This window comes from Caretta caretta, chromosome 9, assembly GCF_965140235.1.
Source record: "Caretta caretta isolate rCarCar2 chromosome 9, rCarCar1.hap1, whole genome shotgun sequence".
Lineage (NCBI taxonomy): Eukaryota > Metazoa > Chordata > Testudines > Cheloniidae > Caretta > Caretta caretta.
The window spans coordinates 102,476,343-102,491,936 of record NC_134214.1 but is presented as its reverse complement, the minus strand read 5'-3'; the positions used below and the strand labels follow the sequence as shown (position 1 = coordinate 102,491,936).

At 50.5% G+C, this 15,594-nt stretch overlaps 1 protein-coding gene across 14 annotated transcripts in view; it reads right to left on the bottom strand.

Moving 5' to 3' along the window:
* The window catches only part of DLG3 (discs large MAGUK scaffold protein 3), a 177,862-nt gene that overhangs the window by 33,926 nt on the left and 128,342 nt on the right, over positions 1-15,594 (bottom strand). Inside the window, exon 1 of one of the 14 annotated variants that reach the window (XM_048865181.2) lies at positions 15,281-15,389. The exons of the other annotated variants lie outside the window; for them this stretch is intronic. The gene's annotated coding sequence lies outside the window, so the exon portion shown is untranslated. Of the gene's footprint in view, positions 1-15,280; positions 15,390-15,594 lie in introns of those variants that run through there. 14 annotated transcript variants of the gene reach the window in all.

Sequence of the window (15,594 nt, the reverse complement as noted above, 5' to 3'; positions counted from 1 at the left end):
ACAGGGGAGGATAAAACTGCAGCATCTCACCAGATCCATCTCTCTGCTCAGATGTGTGAGCATGAGGTGCTGGCACGAGGAACAAAGAGCAGGCACTGCCTCCTTGGCCCCAAATCTAGTCTATCTGCAAAACAACTAGTTCTCTGTGGTGGGGAGGGAGCCCACTGCTTGCCATCCTCGAGCACAGACCAAGACTCTTGAGTGACGGATGAGAAGTCATCCCTGTTGTGTAGCACTTCTGCAGATCCAAGAGCTGAGCAGTGGATCATCTGCTGCTGCCCTGCTCAGAGAGCTGCCAGCAGGTGCACGGGCCCGGGTGCTCCCAAACCTGATCACCTTTCCAGTGAAGAGAGGGGTGTGCTGTACACAGCATTTCCTAGTGCAGGACCCTGTGCTGCAGAGAATGACCCTTTTGGAACCAGGCATCCTAGTGCTGGGCCAGCCAGCTAGTGGCAGGAGCAGTTGCACCCTCTGGGGACAGGGCAACAGCCCACTGCAAGGGTCTCCCATTGCTGCTCCCAAGCCAGCTACTCCCCAGTAGCAGCAGAGACTCTTTACCAAAGCATTTCAGAAGAAGGCGTGACCAACGTGTCACTTAACGCACCCTGGAAGGTGCCGGGATACTACAGCAAGGTAACAGCCTAGCTAGGAGAAAGTCCTGTGCAGCTCCGCGGGCACCAGCAGCCCTGGGCTCACAGCTCACACTGGAGCTGGGCTCACTCTCCAGTTCCAAAGGCCTCCCTAGTTTGGGGACCGCCTTGGAAGTAGGTCCCCAGCCTGTCCCTCACGCCAGAGGGGTGTCAGTGTGCACACAGGCAGCTGGGATTGGGTGACTTGGGAAGAATCAAAGTCAAGCCTCAGCTCTGAGAAGGCAGGAGGACGAACACAACAAATTCACTGCATATCCCTCCCCCCAGGAACTGTAGAACAAGCTGAACAGTAACTCACTGGCTGGGGAGAGCTCCAGAGAAGCTGGCAAGACCCTGCAGTGAGCTGCTTGCAACCTCGTTCCCAACACCTGACGCTCCTCCCAGCTCCCTCATCAGACGCCAGGCTGACCTTCAGCTGGGTGTAAAGGGCGGGGAAGGAAGGCAGAGGGTGGAGACAAAGGTTCTGCTCACCAGAAGCAGCTTAGAGAAAGATTGTTCCTGTGCTGCCACTCACTCACTAGGGGATTTCTGAGCATTTGTTCTGTAAACAGTGGGACTGAGACCACCTGTCCCAGACTCCAGGGCAGAAGGGCCACAGCACTCTCCTCTCACTAGCACCATCCCTCAAATTCTGATTTTAGGGGAGGAGGAAGCTCCTCAGGGGCAATAAAAAGAAAGGAAGTCACTGATCCAGCCATAGCACAGCGAACACACAAAGTCACTTCCTGCTGGAGATACTTAATAGCTAAGGTTAAGATTCTGTCACAGTTATTTTTAGTAAAAGTCATGGACAGGTTGTCCGGGGGGGGGGGGGGGAGGGACTGACAGTGAGCCCCGGGGGGGGGGGGGCTGGGGGGGGAGAGAGAGACACACACACACACACACGACATGGACGGATGGGATGGACCTCACAGCTCCTCCGGCCCGGCCGCGGGCAGCAGGGGCTGAAGCAGAAGAAGTCACATAGGCCATGGAATCCATGATGAAATTGTATGTTTTACCAACAGCCCACAAATCCCATGAGAAAGAGACACCCCCACACTCCTCCAGCATAGCAGGCACTCCTGGGGAAACATCTGCCCAGGCCATCTGTCACGCTCAGAAAAGCTGTGTCCTTACCATCGCATATACAGGCCCTTTCTGCCTCTTTCCAGTACGGAGGCACCATTCACATATGTTGATGACAAAATACAGCCACAGATTCCACCAAGAGATAGATCCAGAGGCCAAGAGCAAAACCAAGACTCATTCAGTGCCAAGCTGCCTTGGCTGGGTGGGGAGCATAGCAGACAGAGCATGCTCAGGTCACATGGGGTTAGGGGAACTATGTTTTAACCATTCTCTTGCTGATTCACAGAGCAGAGCAGCCTTCCTCAGTTGGGAGGATCAGTGCAAGACAAGATCCTGAGCAGGGCAAGGAGGAGAGAGAAACAGAATCAGGGAACCTGAGGGTTATAGGTGTGGAGCAGGGGAGACAACCCTACTCCCCAACCTGAGTGCTGCTCCGTGGCTTGAATTCTTCCTGCTTTGCAGCCCAGGGCTCCCAGAGTCCCCTCCTTGGAAACAGGCCTACCGCAGCTACTTAGCAAGTGATGGCCTTTTGTTTTTTTCCTAAAAAGTCTGGGCAGCTGCTGCTAGAGCTGAAGACACCCTTAGAAATGCACTTGGACCTGGAGTGCAGAGCAGAGCGGCTTCTCTGATCGCTTTAGGGTATGCTGCTGTTTCTTGCAGTGCAGTTTAGACTCAGCGTTTATCTCCCAGACACTCTCCCTCCTTTTAATGGTCATGTTGCTGTTGTGTTCTACCTTTTGCTGCACCAGTTTCCTTCTCACAAAGTATTAATCCAGCCAAAAAACTACAGCCGTATAATGGTAGGGTTGAATGGTTAAACACGCAAGAGTCAGAAAATGCCAAAGGAACGGAAGCAACTTGAATCTAGGATTCTGTTTAAAAAAACAGAACAAAACAAAAAAACCCACACGACTGAAAAGTCATTTCAGGTCCTGTGCAAGACCCCAGCCAACATGTGAGCTTTTCCAGACACACTTCCCTTCTCTAGGATGTTCTCCTCTCCCCTCTTGCTGAGAGATCTCCACACAGACAACAGGGGAAGCAGAGACACTGACCAGACACATTGTGCTGTCACACACAGGAAGCACATGGAGGAGAGAGACATATTGGTCCTCTTCTTTCAGTTTTCGTGTCCCCTGGCGTTACCTTAACATGCTTTCGTTAAACGTATCAGGGGGAAATTTAAGTTACCGTATGGTGTGTAAGCTGATGGTGTGTCTTTAGTTTTGTCCCCTGTGCAGGTGCATTGATAGTTTACATGGTCACGCACTTTCTCAAATACACCAGTATCAGAGTTTTTAGTAACCTTAGATACATGCCAACAGCATAAAAGGCTTTGCACCCTTGTAATTTCATGGGATTTCTGTCAGAATGGTTCAACCTTATCTTTACTGGCAGACTTTCTAGACAAGCTCTCTTCACTATAAGGTAGCTACAGTAATTTTGTCAGCAATGTACTACTTGTTAAACCAGCAGCACATCCATCCTTGCATGCAATTCAGGGGCTGAGAGAGGTTGTTCGTTGCAGAGCGAAGTTCACAGCTGAGACTCATGGAATTCCACTGAGCTGCGTATGGGCAGACTGTGTCAGCACAGCCCCACTGAAGTCCATGGGGCTCTGCACAGGACCAGGGCCCACCTACACTACATAACTTTGACCATGAGTATGTTGTAACTTCTGTCATATGCTGTACATAACAGCATTCGCTGTGCTACTTCAGAAAGCTTTCATGGATTGATTACCTAGCATACACAACGACAAGATACTGCACATGTCTAGCAAAGCTGTACAAAAAGATATGTATTATGGCATTTGAATAACAGTATGTGACAATATCATTAAAGACTACCATATCAATACAAATGCACAAAGGGGGCGGGGTTAGGGTTATGCAACCTGAACTCTTGGCATTTCCTGACTTTCCACCACTTAACTGTGCAGCCGTAGCATTCTTGGAACAACCTTTTTATACTGAACTGCCAGAGTGAGGCTAAAAAACAAAGGGTCTGAGCTGGAGATGCACAGAACAGGCCTCTGAAGCTCTGCTAGCTTGCATGACACCCCAAAGCTACACTACAAATGTCCACTGATGTTCACAAGAAGGTCATAAGGACTTTTATAAAGTCAAGAAAGTCTACCCTTCCCTGGTCCTCCATCCCACTCCCCAGGAACTAAACATATTTTGCCCAAAGTTAAAAAAAAATTATGCACACAAAAGCCAAACAAAATGCCTCTTAAAATGTCATTTAGGTTGCAAAGTCAAGCACACTAAAGTTAGGAAATGCCAGTTTTACACCTGCCTATGCAGAATTAATTCTGCCCCCATGAGAGTCTCTTCTGGGCACTACAGGAAGCAGGAGTCCTGTGGAAAAAACAGGATGTGACCATGTAATCAAAGACAGCATCATAACACACATGCACAAAGGGACCAAATTAAAATTGTATAGGCAACCGTACATTTGGCATTACTTAACTTTTGAGTGTTTGTCTTTGCATCCTAAACAGTGTTCTTTTAACAGCTTTGGCATGCAATTTCCTGATGTGTTTTTTTTTAAAAGAGTTAAATATTATGCACATCTGTAACAACCTCCCCACCACACATCATCAGCAGGGTTTGAATGTGGAACCTTCAGCACTGAAGCACAGACTGCTACCACTTGAGCTACAGGATTCAGTGGCAGCAGAAGGCTGCTCTTCTGGAGAGGAGAAAGAGAGAATAAAGGAAAACGGGTTTCCATGGGGTGGTTAGGAGAAACCTGAGCTAGTTCTCTCTCTCTCTTCCCCTACCTGGGAGTCGCAGGAGCTCCTTTCCCATGTGGTGCCCCCAGAAAGGGAACTTAGGCTGCTGGGTCTGGCTCGTCCCCTCCCCGCCCCACACTTGCTACAGGTGGGCCGAAAGCTCCAAGGTATTGCCAGCATGGCACGTGTTGCTGCTACAGTAGCTGGAGCCCAGCATTACAATGTTCCTGTTCAGTTATTCCACAGTTTTCTTAAGGAACACAAAAGTGAAAAGGAAACTGGCAATTTTTAACAGCCTACCTCAGCAAAAGCTGAACGGAATGTCATGAGACAGAGAAAAGACTTCTCCAGCCACAGGACATCCCCTTTTCCAGAGAAGCGTTACTCACTAGGTTTCATTACAAGTGTATTAAATCAAAAGATAGAGCCTGGAAAGGCAGATCTCCACTACCCTGTACCATATGCTGACAAGAGGACAGCATAGTCATTTGCTGCAAGAACATTCAAACATCATCATCTGCTTTTTAATCAGGAAGTTGATTTTTTGCCAGTTTAACTTAAAATCAAAGAGCCACATACAGGCTGGCACCAAACAGCCCAGTACAACCCAGTTGGTTGTTTTGGTTACCCAAGTCTAAGTGGAAAGCTTTCTGTTTTTGCCCTCAGCAGGTGAAGCAATTTGGGGCCCAGCAATTGCCTTTTTACACAAGTGGAACAAGTCACCACTGAGTTTCCCGGGACAGTAGGTGTCTGTCTGTCCCTTCGGGGAGAGGCTAACAAGCAACCTTGGCATTCCAGCCAGCTGCAGCAGTGTTCCTAGTGAAATAACAGACCGAGACCCCGAGATCCAGACTTACTGCCTATGCCTATAAGAGGCTAGAACAGGGATCGGCAACCCTTGGCACGTGGCTCATCAGGGAAATCTGCTGGCGGGCCGGGCCAGTTTGTTTACCTGCCACGTCCGCAGGTTCGGCTGATCGCAGCTCCCACTGGCCGCAGTTTGCTGTTCCAGGCCAATGGGGGATGCAGGAAGCGGCGGCCAGCACATCCCTCAGCACATGCTGCTTCCCTCAGTCCCCATTGGCCTGGAGCGGCGAACCACGGCCAGTGGGAGCTGCGATCGGCCAAACCTGCGGACGCGGAAGGTAAACAAACTGGCCCAGCCCACCAGCGGATTTCCCTGATGGACTGTGTGCTAAAGGTTGCCGATCCCTGGGCTAGAACATTATTTGTGGGTCACACATGGCTTCCTACCCCAGGATCCCCATCAGATGCCCCCTCTGCTTAGCTCAGTCTGGCCACCATTTGGAGGAGCCAGATGAAATGTGGCATCCCCCATTTCAGAGAAGCAGCACCCTGCACATACCCAAGCACTCCACTGGGTCACAGCTGTCCTGTCTCCCACATCACTAGGGGGAGGAGTCCAGCTCCCTGCCTTTCCCACAGGCTGTCCTGAGTTGATCAAGGACCTCCCAGCCCTTGTTACACACAAACCCTTTCTGCCTGCTGACAGATGAACCTAATTCCTGCCAGAGAAAGCCAATGGCTTGGTTTAGGAGGAGACAAACAGCCAGAAAGGGCTGGGGGCAGGGAGCAGGTTTAATATTAACTAGCAGCAGGATCAGTGTGGAACAGCTCACTAGTAGGGATGGGAAAGGGGAGGGGACTGCTCCAGCTCCCAACTCCCTCTCTACTGCTGCCAGCCCGGTAACCATTAGCTACAGCAAAGGCCAAGGTGCTGAGCAGTGTCCCTGACACACTGTGCAGAGAGACACACCCTTGCACTCGAGCAGACTAGACCAGCGTTTGCTCAGGACACCAGGCAATGACCGGTTCTCCAGATGACTAGAGAGGCAGTAAAGATGTTGGTTCTGGAAAGAGCCCAGGCTACCAAGGTGCTCTGATCCTGCACCTCTAACCCGCCACTCAGAGGAGTCAGAGCTGTGGTCCCATTATGAGGAGGGTGTATGGCTGGTGGGAAAGGCACAGGGTGCACTCACTCAAGTGTATTTGCTCTGGGACCCAGCTTCACTTGGTACTTTATTGGCAGAGGACCTCTTGGGACTGTCAAATCAATGTTTGCTCGGTGGCTAGGTAGCTGGGGAGAATGACTGCTTATGGACTGGTTTCAGAGTAACAGCCGTGTTAGTCTGTATTCGCAAAAAGAAACTGAGTACTTGTGGCACCTTAGAGACTAACCAATTTATTTGAGCATAAGCTTTCGTGAGCTACAGCTCACTTCATCGGATGCACACTGTGGAAAGTGTAGAAGATCTTTTTATACACACAAAGCATGAAAAAATACCTCCCCCCACCCCACTCTCCTGCTGGTAATAGCTTATCTAAAGTGATCACTCTCCTTACAATGTGTTTGATAATCAAGGTGGGCCATTTCCAGCACAAATCCAGGGTTTAACAATAATGTCATGGGGGAGGGGGGTAGGAAAAAAAAGGGGGAAATAGGTTACCTTGCATAATGACTTAGCCACTCCCAGTCTCTATTCAAGCCTAAGTTAATTGTATCCAATTTGCAAATGAATTCCAATTCAGCAGTCTCACGCTGGAGTCTGGATTTGAAGTTTTTTTGTTGTAATATCGCAACTTTCATGTCTGTAATCGCGTGACCAGAGAGATTGAAGTGTTCTCCGACTGGTTTTTGAATGTTATCATTCTTGACATCTGATTTGTGCCCATTTATTCTTTTACGTAGAGACTGTCCAGTTTGACCAATGTACATGGCAGAGGGGCATTGCTGGCACATGATGGCATACATCACATTGGTGGATGTGCAGGTGAACGAGCCTCTGATAGTGTGGCTGATTTTATTAGGCCCTGTGATGTTATTAGGCCCTGGAATTCCTCAAGGGCTTCTTTTCCATGGGTCCAGATGATGAAGATGTCATCAATATAGCGCAAGTAGAGTAGGGGCGTTAGGGGACGAGAGCTGAGGAAGCGTTGTTCTAAGTCAGCCATAAAAACGTTGGCATACTGTGGGGCCATGCGGGTACCCATAGCAGTGCCGCTGATCTGAAGGTATACATTGTCCCCAAATGTAAAATAGTTATGGGTAAGGACAAAGTCACAAAGTTCAGCCACCAGGTTAGGCGTGACATTATTGCTATTACCAACAGGAGAGTGGGTTTGTGTGTGGGGGGAGGGGGGGTGGGAGAGAAAACCTGGATTTGTGCTGGAAATGGCCCAACTTGATTATCATACACATTGTTAGGGGAGTGATCACTTTAGATAAGCTATTACCAGCAGGAGAGTGGGGTAGGGGGAGGTATTTTTTCATGCTTTGTGTGTATAAAAAGATCTTCTACACTTTCCACAGCATGCATCCAATGAAGTGAGCTGTAGCTCATGAAAGCTCATGCTCAAATAAATTGGTTAGTCTCTAAGGTGCCACAAGTACTCCTTTTCTTTTTGCTTATGGACTGGGAGCTGAGAGAGGCTATCAGCATGAACTGCTACACTGCAAGCTAGTCCCCAGCACAGCTGGGAGGAGCAGCAGGCTTACTGTGGTTCCCCATCCTCTCATGCAGGCTGTTAAGAGAACACACAACTCATCTGACAAAATGGTAACAAATAACATTGCCTCTCCATTTAAGTGTCACTGCTGTATACAATGTCTCACTGGGGAGCTGAGCCAGGGAATTGGGGACACTAAGTCCTACATTAAGAGAGGAGGAGGATTTATTGTTTCTACTTCGCACCTTGGTGAAGAGCCTCTAGAGCCATTCCTCTCGCCAGGCAGGCTTACTGACCTGAACATATATGCCATGCTGCATGTTGTCGAGTCTCGTGAAGTAGAGATCTGTCTCTTGAGGCCACAGGGCAATGCTACCCCCACACCCACCCTGAAGAAATCTCTGTGCTCAGAATTCTTTCCACAGCAAGCCTGAAAGGACTGGAACTCCCCAAACCATGCTGCTCTAGGATTAGAAATCCATTGGGCTATTGTCTGCATCTCTCTCTGCCTCTCCACCCCCACAGTGGAATAATGAGCCTGGGTGTTAATGGCCTTCGTTACAATTCCATGTGGGCTCCTGTTTATTGTGAACCGAGCACTCCTTCTTCTTTGTTTCTATGGTAAACGCATTCAGTGAGCGAAGCCAAAACAGCGAAGCAGCTAGGCCTTAACCCAACAGCCCCAAGAAAAAGCAACCCCCCAGGACACAACTGCCACCCATCAGTGCCAGAGCTGTGGCTGAAGCAGGACTTGCCGGGAGTCCCATAAGTGTGCAAGAGCAGTATAGGACCTCGTGTACCACGTGGGCTGTGACGATTTAGTACAGATCAGTTAAGATCAGGGGCTGGGATTGCAGGCCTAACTTCTGGGATTAAGTTAGATCTTCATGCCTGTTTGCATAGTTTCCTGCAGTTCAGCTGCAGGTTGCATAGAATTGTCGGTAAGCAGCTTCCTGTACTGTGCAGCAAAGCCCTGCACGTCAACCTGAGCAAGTGACTGGGCCCAGAATCTCCCTCCCACTAAATGTCACTTCATGAAGAACATTGCACTCTGCAGACTGTGGGTCTCTGGCCCAGTACAAAAGGGCTCTCTCAGATTTCACCTACTATGACACTGGACCCATAGCTGGTGATACTAAGTGTCCCCTGCAGATTACCAACCTAGGCTTCTCCACCAACCCCCAAAAGGAACTGGTCAACAGCATGTCACTGAACAGCTGCTTTCTAGGACACCAGGAAACAGTGAAACAGGAGGAAATGAAAGCCATCAAGGAGCCAGGTGAGAAAAGAGAAGGAGAGTCTCAGCAAAGCGACAGTAAAAGCTGGAAAGGAGCCGCTCCTGAGGATACAAGGAGCCCTGCCCGTGGGAGTTGTGCTCAGAGCCAACCAACATCCCATAAGATTGAAGATCCAGTGGGCAAGGAAGCGACTGTGAATTATACCTAGAGTAGCAAAACTCAACAGGACCCATAATGACTATTTCTAGCAGGAAGTGCTGCCCAGGATGGATGAACCTCAGCAGGGCACAGGCTGGCTGCATCCAACTGCAAAGCCAGGGAAGGGACACCACACTCTGAGGAGAGGTGGGAATGCTTGCGGAGTACGTTGCCACAGCCTCAGACTCCACGGAACAAGTCTCTATGGTCTGGGACCATCCATGGGCAGCCTCATTGCAGAGGGAAGACAGGGAGCAGTTCCTGTAACGGTCCATTGCTTTCACTTATGGAACCTGTGACTTGCCTTTGCTAAAGTTACAGTCAGTGACTTTTAAAGCAGAAAAGAATGACTTATTTATTGCCGTTACTGTCTCTCCCTTTGAACTTTGGGGTTAATTCATTCATCTCTCCTGACTGCGTACAGCATGTACCTCTGGCAGTGACCGCTCTGTATGTTTGGAGGAGAGGGGCTGAGGCATGATGCTGAGAAATGCCATGTGACTTTCTAAAATCACTGTACCTGCTCTATGGTTTCCCGTTCCCTTCTGAAGTCAGCTGCAGGAAGAGTAACCACAGTAAAGTTGTTACATTTTAAAATGAAGGGAGCACCTGGCTTGGGTCACATGCCTGACAATAACTCCTTCCTGGATATTTATGGCATTGCCAAAACTTGGCCTTTGTGCCCATGTACAGCGAAGTTGACAGGAAGAGAGAGAAACATGAAAGGGCTCCTTTTATAATCACAACACAGAACAGCACTTGGAAGTGGCTTTTTCTTTTAGAAGACTTGAGGTAACCTCCAAAGGCTTTGCACCAAGCTAGCATCTCTATGCACAGGTGCTTAGAAGACAGAAGTAACTTGCCTCACCATGATTTTATCTTTGACCTGTTTGTTTGGGGTGAAGAGAAGCAGAATTCCTGGCATTAAGAAGATACACAAGTTGTTGGGATTTGGGCAAGTGACTAAGTGTCAGCAGTAACCCAGAATTTCCATGTGTGAGCTCTGGCACTCAGCAGCATGAAAAAGGGTGCATTCACTTACCACAGCCCCAGGCAAGCACCCCAAGCCACTCCTACAATCAATCACATGGGGCTTGGAGGGGATAAGTTTGCAGATCCTGCATCTCTGCTGGTAAGGGTTAGTTTCTGCCAGCTCCTTCCTATGGGCCTGCATTGCCAGGCTCTGAACAGGGAAAGTTCATATCCACTGCTTTCTAAATGCCTGTGTCTTGTGTTCATGCCCATTGCAATCACGGGTTCTCATCATAAGCAGGGACCATTGTTGCTACCAGTGCCATTCTGACTGGATTCTCCTTCTCTAGGGTTGTTCTTAGGGTCCCAATTCTTTTGAGCTCTCAGTCTATCATCTGTAATACTGACCCATGATTTCGTTGAACGTCTGAACATATTATTTTGCATTTCCTTATAATTTATTGCCATCCCTAGGAGGAGGTATTGGGATACTCACTACACCGACCTATCCAGATTAGCAGTTTACTACTCTTTGCTTTGATTTGTTGCCTTCTAACTGCTCTCAAAGGATGGCCTCCCTGCACCTCCCATGAGTTAAAGAGATCCTAACTGCCTCAGAAGGCCAGGCCTTCCACTTTTGGTTTTAGTTATAGGCAGAATCCCACACATCCAAATACTTACCATCCTTTCTGCCTAGGCTGGATTGAAAGCAGCAAAGCACAAGCAGATTCTGATCCGGAGGAAGCACATGGGTCATGTAGCCATTCAGCTGACTGACTTGCCTCAGCAGTCTAGGGCTCTGCTCACCTCTTCAATATCTAACATTTTTCTAGGGATTATATTGCTTTTCTCCATGCAGACAACAGATCATTCCAATGGTCTTTAATGCACGTGTGCGCCTGAGGCCATCATATTATGACACTTGACATGTAACATACAGTACATGAAGGCCATGGGCTACAAACCCCAACAACATATTAGCTGTGTAACCAGCTGCTTGTTTTAAAATCTCATTCTGCCTTTTCCTACATTTAAGAAATGCTCAGCCCACACCTGCTTGTTTCTTTGCCAAATCTCACTTTGCAAACTGAACCTGAAATACAGGAGCACAAAGTACTTCCTGAAACACCACCACATGCCATACTCCTTGGGCTGCACAAAGCGCTCTTCTCCAGGAAGAGCCTTAGCACCTCCCTTCACAGACAGGCTTTGTGACAGAAGAAGGGATCACATGAACATTTCCCCCAAAACACCTGCCTTGGAAATGATAGAAGAAACAGAAGAGGTCCAGGGAAAGGCAACAAAAATGATCAACGGCCTGGAAAGCCTTCCATATGAAGAGAAAAGGAATAAAGAGCCTAGAGAAGACAAAAACTAAGAGGGGATGTGATAGAAATGTATAGAAGAATGGTAAAGAGAAGGGATGTTCCTATTACACTAATAATACAAGAATAAGGGCACAAAGAAATCAAAGGGAACCATTTAAAACTGTCAAGAAAATCCATATTTTAAAGCCACAACACATAGTATATGGAACTAACTGCAGCAAAATATCATGGCGGCCAAAAGCTCAGTAGGATTCAACAAAGCATTAGCCATTTGTATGGCTAATGAAGCCATTCAGTTACAAGTTTCCTGTGTCTGTGGAGCCCAGACAGGATGGTCCATGGTTCTGACATAGTGTGGCTGTCCTTATTCCTTCCAGTGGGTCAGTAGATAACAAACAGCTGCCTTGCCCAGCGACATGCAAAGTAAGGTCTCCGAACCCAACTGTTCCCTTTTTTCAGGGACACTTCAGATTAGTTGCCTTGCCAAATGCTGCCACTCAGCCTGGCGCAGGCAGCACCACTTGGCTGTTAACACCTTTGTGAGGGGATTAAAGGCAATTCTGTTAATTTTAAAAGCAATGTTTAACTAGCATCTTTTAAAGAGACACTCTTACCACCTGCTTAAGCTTCACAGACCTCCAGCCCCTGAGCACAGACCTCCAGCCCCTTTTGGACTTTTCAGAACCAACTGCTTTCAAATTGAAAACTGATTAATACACTAAGAGCTATCTCCCCCATCCATCCTAGTCTCCCTGTGGCAGTAGTCTGGAGAGAAACAACCTAGCCCAGCATGCTCAGGGCCAGCTAATTTCAGTGGGCTACAGCAGCTACCAGGTTAGCACATTACTAAGTAGGGATCAATGCCACATACTTAGCAGGATCAGCTCTTCCGCTTCTGTGCTCAGTCTCCTGGGCAGTCGGCAAGCTTCGCCTCTTCACAGGATCTCATGTGAGTCCACTGCTGGCTTCTCCTCAGCATCACCATGGCACTAGATTTACTGTTCCCATCACAGAAACAAAAACACCTACACTCCTGCTCAGACTCCCCGACAAACTCTGCTTCCAGTAGACAGAGAAAGAGCCAACAGGATTGACTCCTAAGCAGCACACAGGTTCCAGATTTCACCAAGCAGGGCCAGCTATGGGCATCAGAGAGTACCTCTTCATTGCTGACACAGCCACTCCAGCACCTGCTTCAGACACAGGAATAGCCCCAGTGCCCCCAGAAATGGCAGCTCTGTGTACATCCAGGTGCCAGAAGAGCCCTCTAAGGAACAACAACGGTTTGTAAAGTCCATTACCTCCCCACCCTCTTTCAAAGCCATCTTGAGCATCACCAAGGGGCACCAGTATCAGCCTTCAGGGATCAGAAAAGCTCATGTCACTTAACCATCCCCTCACCCTGCACCCCCACACCCAGAAGAAAGACAGTAGGCTAAACCCCAAGAGCTCAGAAATTACCCTCTTGCAGGATACCAAAAGGTTTCTGCCAGGTCCCAAGACAAGCCCAACAGAGAGTGGGATACAGTGCTCACTTCAGGACACGCTGAAATCTACCTGTACCTTGCCTCCACTAGAATTTTACAGCAAGAGACCTATCACAAGTTAGGTGGCTTTTTTTTTTTTTTTTTTTTTATAAAACAGGGAGATCACTTTTTTTTTGGCGGTGAAGATATAAACTGGAAGAGTTAAAGCCTAGTGCACTCCAGGCTCCAATACAACCAGCTAAAGCACCTTCAAATGTGTTAGGCTTGGTCTAAGCCAAAAACTTTTGCCAGTAATGTCACTTACTGGCATGATTTTTTAAGGACATTTCTGTAACTGCACAATCATTCCAGACACAGTTATACAAACAACACATGCTTCTACTGGTATCTTATTTTGTTTGGGGAACCAGTAGAAACTATACTGGCAAAAGCACTCTTTTGCTGGTACAAACAGCATTTTATTAAGGTTTCAGAGGAACAGCCGTGTTAGTCTGTATTCGCAAAAAGAAAAGCAGTACTTGTGGCACCTTAGAGACTAACCAATTTATTTGAGCTACAGCTCACTTCATCAGATGTTTACCGTGGAAACTGCAACAGACTTTATATACACACAGAGAATATGAAACAATACCTCCTCCCACCCCACTGTCCTGCTCTGATGATAGTTCATTTTTGTAGCAAATGCCAGACTTTAGGACTTGCCTACTCTTAAAGTTCATTCAGATTAAGGTTGGGTGAGTTTAAAGTGCAACAGTGATTCCTGAATTCCAGAACAAGTGTCCACATATGGAGTTGAGTGTGCGTTATTCCAGTTTGATTTAATTCAGTGGATTAAACTAATCTATCAGACAATGGCAGAAAAAGATCCAACGATGGGAAGAAGAAACTAAACAAAATCAGAACAGAAATAAAATGTAAATTTTTAACACGGACGAAAACTAACTATTGGATCAGTTTACCTTGGGACTGGGTGTATTCTCCCACAGTAGAAGTTTTTAATCAAACCTGGATGTCTTTCTAAAAGACACATCCAACTCAACCAGCAGTTGTGGGTCTGAGGCAGAAACCAGTGGGTGAAATGCTAAGGCCTGTGTTACCCAGGAAATCAGACTAGACCATCACCACGGCCCTCAAAGCCCACCCCTCCGTGCTGGCCACTCAGAGTCCAGAAGGAATGCTTGTGGGACCCCCAGACCAGCCAGCAAAGGGCCGCTAGCGACTGTCAGTGAACCGGCAACGAACTCCTTCCTGCAGACCCAGCCCAACCCGGCCAGACCCGCTGGGGGGGGACAAAGGGCCCAGCCCGCGGAGGAAGAGGGCGGCGACAGGTCACACAGGTGGGCTCTGAGGTGCAGCCCCCTAGGATGGGCTGGGGGGGGCTGAGCGCGACATGGGGCCACGGGCGGAGCCCCTCGGGGGTGGGGGAGAGCCCTTGGCCGAGCCCCCCCGGGGACGAGGGAGGGTAGCGGGGGGCGGGGCCCAGGCCGAACCCCCCGTGGGGAAGGGACCTGGGAGGGGGAGGGGCCGAAGTGAGGGGGGGCTGAAGGGGTGCGGGGCCCAGGGACTGGAAGACTAAGGGGGGAAGGGACCGGGCCCGGCCCCCCCAAAGTGAGGGGGGAAGGGAGGGGAGAGCCCCGCGGGGGGGGAGGGGCCCGGGCCCGGCCTCCCGGGGTGAGGGGGCTGGCGGGGGGGGAGGGGCCCGGGCCGGACACCCCCCCAGGGTGAGGGGGCTGGCGGGGGGGGGGGGGAGAGGCCCGGGCCGGACCCTCCCGGGGTGAGGGGGTTGGCGGGGGGGGGAGAGGAGAGCCCCGCGGGGGGGGGAGGGGCCCGGGCAGGACACCCCCCCAGGGTGAGGGGGCTGGCGGGGGGGAGGGGAGAGCGGCGGGGGGGGAGGGGCCCGGGCCGGACCCTCCCGAGATGAGGGGGCTGGCGGGGGAGGAGAGGAGAGCCCCGCGGGGGGGGGAGGGGCCCGGGCCGGACACCCCCCCAGGGTGAGGGGGCTGGCGGGGGGGAGGGGAGAGCCGCGGGGGGGGAGGGGCCCGGGCCGGACCCTCCCGAGGTGAGGGGGCTGGCGGGGGGGAGGGGAGAACCCGGCGGGGGGGAGGGGCCCGGGCTGGCCCCAGCTCACCTAGCAGACCGGATCACAGGCGGCCCCGCGCCGGACCAGCCCGGCTCCCGGCTCCGGACACAAAGCCGCACGGGCGGGAGGAGGCGGCGGCGGCGGCGGCGGCGGCTCCGCCCCCCGACCAGCCTCCCGCCAATCAGCATCCGCTCACCTCCTCGGTCCCCACCCCCTCCCCAAGCCCCGCCTCCGCGCGCTCGGCCTATCACCGCCATCGTCCTGTACATACGGCGCCCCGCCCATACCGCGGGTGGCGCGCGGCGCCTCGCCGGCCCGGTCGCTCCCCTCCCCCGCGTCAGGCGGCGGTTGGCGAGGCGGTT